This window comes from Apium graveolens, chromosome 6 (genome assembly GCF_009905375.1).
Source record: "Apium graveolens cultivar Ventura chromosome 6, ASM990537v1, whole genome shotgun sequence".
NCBI lineage: Eukaryota > Viridiplantae > Streptophyta > Magnoliopsida > Apiales > Apiaceae > Apium > Apium graveolens.
Window position 1 is genome coordinate 18,304,247 of NC_133652.1, and position 7,214 is coordinate 18,311,460.

The window sequence follows — 7,214 nt, forward strand, 5'->3', positions numbered from 1 at the left end:
GTTCCCAGGCCTATGGGAGCCACAAGCTTAACATCTATGCTTCGTGTCTTCAAAACACGGAAGTATACACTTTTTGAACTTTCTTCTATCTCAGATGAAGCAAACTTTGATAGCGCATCTGCCTTAACATTTTCTTCCCTTGGAATGTGTTCAACATGACATTCATTAAATTGGGTCATCACAGCCCTTACTAGGCGGACATACTTAGCCATCGTATCATCCCTTGCTTCAAATTCTCCCTTTACCTGGGATATGATCAGCTTCGAGTCTCCACGGACCTTTAAGTTTTTGACTCTAAGTGTCCCAGCTAGACCAAGGCCAACTATCGGGGCTTCATATTCTGCCTCATTATTTGTGATTGGGAAGTCTAGCTTCATAGCATACTCAATCAAGAACCCATCAGGGCTTTGCAAAACCAACCCTGCTCCACTGAAGTTTGTTTTTGATGCTCCATCAAAATAGAGAACCCAATATTCTTTCTTATCCTTCTCTTTGCCCCCATTATCGACTCCCTTGTCTTGAGATATGGCATCTTCCTGCCCCCCGACTTCTTGGTTGGGTATAGTACACTCCACCACGAAGTCAGCTAGTGCCTGGGCTTTTATTGCCGTACGTGGCTTATACTTGAGATCGAACTCTCCTAGCTCTATTGCCCACTTAATCAGTCTCCCACTTGCCTTGGGACTGTGAATGATATTTCTCAAGGGCTGATTTATTAGTACCTCAATCTGGTGAGCCTGAAAATAAGGACGCAACTTTCTTGAAGCCATTATCAAAGCTAAAGCGAATTTCTCAATAGTTGAATAATTCAACTCAGCACCATGCAAAATTTTGCTGACATAGTATACGGGTTTCTGGACTTTCAGTTCCTCCTTAACCAACACCGCGCTCAAGGCGCTCTCTGAAACAGCCAAGTACAAGAATAAAACTTCATTCAACACTGGTTTGGCCAACAACGGGGCCTGACCCATATACTTCTTTAACTCTTTAAATGCCTTCTGATTTTCCTCACTCCATACAAAGTCTTTAATGTTCTTTAGTGACTTGAAGAATGACAAGCACTTGTCTCCTGACTTGGAGATGAATCGTCCTAGCACAGCAACCCTTCCTGTGAGCTTCTGAACATCCTTGACAGTTTTTGGGGGTTCCATGTCCAGGATTGCCTTTATTTTATCGGGGTTAGCCTCAATTCCCCTCTTTGAGACCATCAATCCCAAGAATTTTCCAGATCCTACTCCGAAAGCACACTTCGTAGGATTCAACATCATCTTGTGGTATCTCAGGACCTCAAAAGCTTCCCTCAAATGGGTTATGTGATCAGCCTTTACTAGACTCTTGACTAACATGTCATCAACATAGACTTCCATAGTCTTACCAATAAGATCCTTAAAAATTTTGTTTACCAACCTTTGATAGGTGGCTCCTGCATTCTTGAAACCAAACGCCATAACAAGATAACAATAAACACCAAAGTCAGTGATAAATGATACCTTTGGAATGTCATCCTTATGCATTTTGATCTGGTTGTATCCGCTAAATCCATCCATGAAACTCAGCATCTCATGTCCAGCAGTGGCATCAATTAAAGTATCAATTCTCGGCAGCGGAAAACAGTCTTTGGGGCATGCATCATTCAGGTCAGTGAAGTCTATACACATCATCCACTTTCCATTAGCCTTCTTCACCATTACAGGGTTGGCTAACCACTCCGAAAATTGGATCTCCTCAACGAAACCCGCTTCTAAGAGCTTTTCTACTTCCTGTTTTATAGCCTCTTGTCTTTCCGGGGCAAAATTTCTTTTCTTTTGTTTCACTGTCTTCCGGCTTGGATCCACATTTAGCTTGTGAGTAATTAACTCCGGGTCTATGCCTGGCATATCAGCTGCTGACCATGCAAACAAATCACTATTTTCTTACAAAAATTTCACCAACTTCCCTCTAAGGGGTTCCTCTAACGTGGCTCCAATGAAAGTCATCCTCTCAGACTTCTCGGGGTCTAAAGGAATAGAAACCAAGTCTTCTGCTGGCTTTCCTCTCTTCTCATCATTTTCTCGGACATCCATATCTTCAATAGGAAGAACCTGCCCCCCGACTCCATCCGCCCTCAAAGAGGCCACATAACAGCTTCTAGCCATTTTTTGATCTCCTCTCTCTTCTCCAATCCCGTTTCGGGTGGGAAACTTTATGACTGAATGGTAGGAAGAGGGGACTGCCTTGAAAGCATGTATCCCTATTCTACCCATGATAGCATTATAAGTTGAACTAGCCTTTACTACTACGAAATCCAGCATCTGCGTTGCTTGCCTTGGTTCCGTACCTATGGTGGTTGGCAACTTGATTATCCCTTCTACAGGACACTCTACTCCAGCAAATCCATATATCGGCATGTCGGTAGGTGTTAATTGGGAATTGTTATACCCCATCCTTAGAAAGGCGTCATGGAGCAAGATATCCACAGAAGCACCATTATCAACAAGAACCATCTTGACCGGGCTGTTTCCTATTATAGGTGTTATGACCAGCGGGTCGTCATGAGGAAACTTGACTCCCTCTAGGTCAGAATCATCAAAAGCCAATGTTACTTCTGTCCTGGCCCTTTTCGGGGCTTCTCCTACAATATGCATAACCTCTCTAGTATATACCTTTCTGGAATTTTTGGACAATCCAGCAGCAGTTGGACCTCCAAAGATCGTGTTTATCACATGCCCTCGAGGTCTCGGCCCTCCATAAATGGTGTTTATAACTGGTCCTCTAGGCTGGGGATTTCGCCCCTGATCGTCTTGGTCCCTCCTACGATCTTCAAAGTTCTTCCTTCCACTATTATTCCTGTCCCCTCCTTCTCCAGTGTATTTGTTCAATCTTCCTTTTCGAATGAGGAACTCAATTTCATCCTTCAATTGCCTACACTCATCGGTGTCATGGCCAACATCTTTGTGAAACCTGCAGTACTTGCTTTTATCTAGCTTGGCGGGATCAGCCTTCAAGGGCTTAGGCCAGCGAATATCTCTGTCTTTCTCAATCTCCATCAAAATCTGACTTCTAGGAGCATTCAACTTAGCGTATTCAGTGAACTTTTGCCCAGGTCCTCCCTTCTTGGGGGTTGAATCAGGATTTTGTTCGGTTCTAGGATACTTGTCCTTAGCGATATACTCCAGATCAGTTTTTCGTTTCTTGCCTCCAGTGGGCTCATTACTTACTACGGTCTTCCTTATGCTTTCTTCAACCTTGATATACTTCCCTGCCCTCTCTTGGAGTTGCAACATATTTTCAGGGGGACGTTTGGCCAAGGACATCTTGAAAAACTCATCCCTAGTTCCTTGTTGCAGTGCTATCATGGCTACCTTATCATCAAGGTCCGGGACTTTTAAAGCCTCCTTTGTGAAACGATTCAGGTAATCTCTCAAGGATTCCTTAGCTCCCTGCACAAGACTCATAAGAGATGCTGAACTTTTCTCATGGACTCTTCCACTGATGAATTGCTTAATAAAAGCCTGACTTAATTCTCTGAACGATCCAATAGAATTTGGGGGCAGGCAAATGTACCATCTTTGAGCCATACCCGACAGGGTTTGAGGGAAGGCCCGACACTTTATAGCATCATTCACGGGTTGCAGCAGCAGTGCATTAGAGAATGTCCTGACATGATTAGCGGTGTCTCCCGTGCCATCATAGGCTTTGATAGTGGGCATCTTGAATTTCCTTGAGATATGGGAATTCATTATCTCTCCTGTGAAGGGTGGAGTTGGATCATCAGGATCTCCAAGGGGAAGGAGATTGCTTGGATCAGTTCTTGGGACAGCAGCCCTTCTTCGTACCGGACCATCCAGGTCTATGACAGGAGGAGGATTTCTCCCCCTAGGAGGTATCTGGGGTCTGGTGGCCTGGTGAGCCTCCAAATCACGCCTCAGCCTTTGGATTTCAGCCTCATGAGCCCTGATCCTTTCCTGCACTTCTTGGGGATTCACCCCTGGGGTGCTTTGGGGGCGTTACCTTCCATTGGCCATTGGCTCTTTTCCAGGACGCCTCCTTCTCGGGGCCACTTCATCATCCGAAGATTCGGAGTCTCTCTCAGTGTAAGGACTAGAAAATTCCCGATCCTCAGGGATAGGACCCAAACCTCGTATATAGGGGGGCGACTGCCCTCGTGCTTCGCTTCACCCAGCATATCCGCTTCCTCCAACCTCAGGGTGAAGGGGCATCCCATAAGGGGGGTTAGTAGTAACAATAGTTGAATATTCATACCCGACGGGTCGAGAATTTACAGGTATATGTACTTGTTGAACTTGAGGATTCGTACCTTGAATAGTCGGGGGAGTTGTCCCTTGTAGCTGAAGTTGAGTTGCCCCCCTGTCTGGGCTTCCCCCTGAGTAGATGCATAAGTTGAATGGGGAGGAACCTCCACGGTTGTTGAAATCACCTGGGTTGTCTCTGATGGTGTTCCTTCCTCTAGAGCTCCAATTGTTCTCCGTGTTCTCGCCATGGTTGTTGTTGTGCTTTCCCACAGACGGCGCCAAATGTTATGGATAAAAAACTAAGGTTATTATTTGCTGTATTTAGTACTAAGATTCGGGAGCTCAAGGCCTTTAATGGCTGCTCTCGTGTTTCGTGGCTCGATCTGCCTTTACGAGATGCCTACGTATCTCTGTGAATTAGAGAATCAAGCCAAAAAAATGTAGTTCTGATCTGTGGGGTGAGGCCCCTTATATAGATGTTGGGAGTCCTTGAATTGGACTTGGTATAGGAGACTTGATGGGCAAGTCTCATAATTAGAATGGACTTTGGAGTCCTAGATAGTAGGAAACTGATTCCTTATCCTTTTAGGTCCCCTTGAGGCTAATCTATAAGGATTTATATCCTTATCGGGACTCTTCTCAATAGCTGATTTTTCCCTTATTAATTAACTATGAAATTAATTAATAATCAGGGCTTTTGGGGCTTCTTTATTCCATCAGGCCTGATCTGGTCCATCAAGCTTAACCTTTTCGGTCTGAGTATCATATATCTTTTTATTGGGCCTAGCAGCCCATATCTTGCAGTATTTAATTATACTATCATAATTTATTTATCCCTATCAGCCGCCCTGGCCTTCTTTCTTTCAATCAGGGCCTCCTTGGAAGACACTGAAATATAAACAAAGGAAAAATGCACCAGATAAAGAGACAGAATAAAGGAGCGTATGAATGAACGAAAGACAGCTACTAAAATATTCCGATAGATAAAGGAGAAGTTTGTTACCCCCACCCCACAAACTTAGTAGCCAGTCTCTATCCCGAAACTCCTCAGGATCCAACTTGCTCACGCTGACGTCTACCAGGGCCGCGGAGTCCTCCTTCTCCCTCTCTGTTAGGCTCGGAGCGAGGAGCAGCGAAGGGTTCACGTCCCGCCAGACGGACAATGGAGCCAACTTCCGACCACTCACGAAACACCAGTGAGTATGGGTCTGCTTATTGCTGGAGTTGGTAGCCTTCCAACCCTCCTTAATGATGAGTAACGGATGAGCATTCATGAGTAATATGGGTATAAAATCCCCTGGAAAGTAAGACAACATATATATATTCTCGCACACACTCTACTTTTCTTGTGTTATTTACCCATCTTTGCAACCAGATTTTTATTCTCACGCCGGAGGTGAATCGGGGGTATCCACCCTCGTATTCTCTTCACTTTCAAGTACCGGCCGAAGGCATTCTTAAGGCAGCCGAAGTCTGTTCACTAAACCAAAGGAGTCTGGGCGTAACATTTGGCGTCGTATGTGGGAAACGAGTGTTACAAGCTGAGAACGAGAACATGACAGAAATAATTCATGAGCATTCACCGCCGCCTGGTTTTTCCGACAAAGGACAACCATCCACCCTAGTGGACGAAGATGGGGTCATCACATTGACTCCCGAAGAAGAGGCCTTACTCCTAAAGATCCGGGCAGAAAAGGCCCCTCCATCAGCAACCTTCTTTTTGGTTGCCTCTTCTGCGACCCTCTTTTCGGCCGCCCTGGCCTTCTTTCTTTCAATCAGGGCCTCCCTGAAAGACACTGAAATATAAACAAAGGAAAAATGCACCAGATAAAGAGACAGAATAAAGGAGCGTATGAATGAACAAAATACAGCTACTAAAATATTCTGATAGATAAAGGAGAAGTTTGTTACCCCCACCCCACAAACTTAGTAGCTAGTCTCTATCCCGAAACTCCTCGGGACCCAACTTGCTCACACTGACGTCTACCAGGGCCGCGTAGTCCTCCTTCTCCCTCTCTGTTAGGCTCGGAGCGAGGAGCAGCGAAGGGTTCACGTCCCGCCAGACGGACAATGGAGCCAACTTCCGACCACTCACGAAACACCAGTAAGTATGGGCCTGCTTGTTGCTGGAGTTGGTGGCCTTCCAATCCGCCCAGCCATCCCGACGAGCAATGGTATAAAATCCCAGGCTCTTCGGGTTCCTTCGGAAGTCGTAATGCCACCAGAATAGCCTCGGAGTTGGGCGAACTCCGGCATGAAGGCAACTATTCTGGAAGCAGTTGATATGGATGAACCCATTGGGATCCATTTGCCCCAGAGCGATCCCCATCTGTCTGAAGAGATACTTCACCATCTTCAGTATCGGCACTCAAAAGCCGCACTTGAACGCCGCCTCCGAGATCCCGACAGCACAGTCGCCGTACCCTTCCGGCACTCCACGCGTATCGTAAATCCGCTCGTTCTCCTTAGGGGCATAGAGCCAGAAGAAGTTCCGAGGGACAAAAAAATCAGAATACATCTGAATTATCCTCTCCTTCGACAACTCTGATCGGTTATTCGCTGCCGGGTAATTCGCCACTGATCCAAAACGATCCCGACCCGTTCTCTCGGGGCGAATAAAAGATGTTCCCACCAAAGTGCCCGACCTTGGGTCTTAAGTCTCTGGGGGCGATTCGCTCGGTCCATGTCCCTGTATTCGGAAACAGAGAGACATTAGTCCATGTACTCGGGACAAGATAAAAGAAAAATGAAAAATATTAAAAGGCCGAGTACACGTCCCAGAACCGAGCGAACATAAAAAGATCTGGAGTCGGCTCCCGAAGGCTGTTCCAAAGGGCAGGTTTCCCGAAGGAAGTTCTCGCCCCCATAAATCCTTCTCCTGCCATCTTTAGACTCCAAACCGCCTATCTGTCCCTAGGGTCGGCTCCTGAAGGACGTTCTTAGGCCAAGAACCCCCCGAAGAGAGTTCTTGGCCAAAAAACG